Here is a 3,012-nt window from a genome sequence, read left to right on the forward strand (position 1 = left end):
AAAAAAAAAAAAAAAAAATCCTTGTGAACTAGAACAATGATTACCAGACTAGGATCAGAGCACCTACCAGTATTATCAAGAGCACAGCTAATACTAGACCAGCTAGTCTGATTCCAAGTCTGGGGTTCTTTAAACTTCACTACCCACAGGGCCTGAGACAAATTAATTCTGTAACATCTTCAGTATCTTCCAAACCACTGAAGGTAAGTCATAATCTTAAATTTTGGCTCATTATTTAAGTTTATTTACTCAAACTCATGTTTCAAAATGCCAAATAAGAAAACAAAAGTTAACTGATTTTGTACATAAAACCTAAGTCTAAGAAAAGATGGATTCTTAAACCATGAATCGAAGACTCCCTATTATAAATAGTAAGACTGCAGTATCTATGGCATACAGCACATTTATTTCCAACGTGTTTGCAATATCCATAACTTACTTCAATTTTAACCTTTCCTGAAAACAAAAAGATTATCATTGTTCTCACTCGAAAGTCAGGGATACACAGGTAAAGGGTACCTCGGAAGAATCAGAAGAGACACATTTGGAGAACCTATCTAAACTGCAAACATCCAAAGGTGTAAGTAGGATGACTAAGTTCATCTATCAAGCATAAGGAAGCCATCTCACCCAGTAAGGTCCGAACAATAATAGGTCAATTAATAGACAGCCACCTTAAAGCAGGTGACCAAAACCACACACACTTTAAACATTCTAATTTAAAATGTATGAAGCAAATCCATAACGCATCACCTATGGTTTGCAGTTTCACTTCCTTTAAGTTATAGCATTAATTTAAAGATGTGTGAAGGTGAGTGTTACAGGCTCTTCCAGTTCGTTCCCCTCCCCTATGGGCTCTCCTAGACGGACAAGCTCTCCCAGCTTGTCCCCTCCACCCCCAACCCCGCAGTCCAATTCCAAGAAAAGCCTTCAAAGCATAGAAACTCGGGGGGAAGTCCCAAGTTTCACAAAAAAACCCCAAGTTCCCAGTGGATGAACAATGGTGGAAACCCACCTAAGCTGTGTAACCCAAGCAATAATCATTGTTATATAACTATAACCACTGTGACTTAAGATGTATCCATTGTCAACCAAGCTATAACCCCGCCCCCAAGCTAACTGCAACGTTCTGCTTTTGTACCGCCTGCTTGCTTAAACTATAAAAAACAACTGGCCCTGCACTTCAGGGCCACTTGTCTCTCAGAGCAATAGCCCCCTGCACAGGTGCAAATAAATCATCAATTGATTGCATCTAAGTGGGTTCAAGTCTATCTTTCCAGATTGTAACAGTGAGTACATAATTCCTCCATATTTTGATAATTTTTTCATGTCTTTCAGTTGTCTCTCCTATATCTAATTCAATATCTATTTCTGTTTACTACTCATCTCACCAAGTATTTTAATGCAATCAATGTTTCTTTAATAGGAAATAATGATTATCTTTTCATACCCATAATTCATTGGCTTATGCAATTTAGAATCATTTAACTATAATCTATGAACAAATGTAATAAAAGTTCAAGAAGGAAACATGACTACTTCCTGGTAAGAACACATTTCAGCTGTTAGGGACAAACATATGTTGGCATTCTGGAGAGTTTTCTACCCCCTGCAAACATCGAACATGCTCTATGGGCACAGTCAGATGGGACTGGAGGAGAAAATGACAGGACTAGTTAATTTAGTGTGTGTATTAAAAGTGAAGCTGGTTAAAAGAATTTCTGTGCATATTCAGTTACAATTTAACACCTGTTAAAATGAATCTCTTCATTCTGCTGGTAATATGAATACTTATTACACACCCAGAAGGAAATCAAGGGTAGCTGTGCAACCTGAGGGATGAGGGATCCTTCGTGTTGCTCCAGCTTCTGGGAATGGGTTCAAAACCCCTCCAACTGACTTCCAAAAGCCCAAAGTCTCTTGTAGGAGCTCCTATCTTTAAAGCTTAATAAATCATTCACTTATGCTAACGTGTGTGTGGAAGCTTAACCACTGGAGAACAAGCCAAATTGGACCAGTACACATTTGTTAGGGGAAGCTTAAGTGACACGTCCACCATACATCAACAACAAACATAGCTGTTGTTAACTAGATCTAGCATTCTTTAAATTGTGATTAAGCCCAAAACAATTTGGTACTGTCTTCTAAACCCCTGAAACTATTATAAGTTTCAGAAGATTTTTCCATTTAGTAATAAAAAAAAAAAAGAAAGAGTACAGTTACTTCAGATATTAGTTTAAATTTTAATTGCACCATTTTGGTTTTCCTCCTAATAGCACAATAGATCACTGGCCTAATGAACAATCAGAGGTAAGAACTGTGTTCAGCTAAACTGAGGGGTCTTTCATGTGTAGATTATTAACAAAGATAATAATAATATGCCTGTCAGTGCCATTTTAGTTTAATATGCCAATGCACATCAAGGGAATTTTATAACCATATATGCAATATTTCAAAGCACATAAAATTTCTATCAACAAACACTTTAGTGATGCATAGTATTTCCAGATGTGTTGCCATCAGGCTGAAAGATCAAGCCATGCCTTGAATTCATAATACAAAAAAGGTACCAAATGTATTAATAAAATATACTTTAATGAAAACTGTTAAAACTCAGTTTAAAAAAAAACAACTCAGTTTTAATTTGTTAAATAATCTCTATGTTCTTAGATTATGGCACTGACTATAGCTTAGAAAACAATATCTGAAACCATGCTAACTTTTAAGTCATTTTTCTGACCTGATCATTTTCTGGTATATTAAACCCAGTTTATCTATAAATCTATTATCACATATGCAACCTTTAACTTTTCCTCCCTACACAGAATTCTTTCATTTTGTCCATTTTGTTATATGGACTGGCAGAACAATCAAAATATAAAGCTATGTGTTATACAAAGTTTTATTAAAATCAAAAGCAAATACAGGTATCAAAATAAACCCCATAATTCTTTTTTTTTTTTTTGAGACGGAGCCTCAAGCTATCCCCGTGGGCAGAGTGCCATGGCATCA

At 35.9% G+C, this 3,012-nt stretch overlaps 1 protein-coding gene across 1 annotated transcript in view; it reads right to left on the minus strand.

Annotated features, from left to right (window-relative positions):
* ASB3 (ankyrin repeat and SOCS box containing 3) overlaps positions 1–3,012 on the minus strand; it is a 117,249-nt gene that overhangs the window by 1,894 nt on the left and 112,343 nt on the right. The gene's annotated exons all lie outside the window — the stretch shown is intronic.

The sequence above is a fragment of the Otolemur garnettii genome, unplaced genomic scaffold (assembly GCF_000181295.1).
Source record: "Otolemur garnettii isolate 467f Iridium unplaced genomic scaffold, OtoGar3 scaffold00024, whole genome shotgun sequence".
Lineage (NCBI taxonomy): Eukaryota > Metazoa > Chordata > Mammalia > Primates > Galagidae > Otolemur > Otolemur garnettii.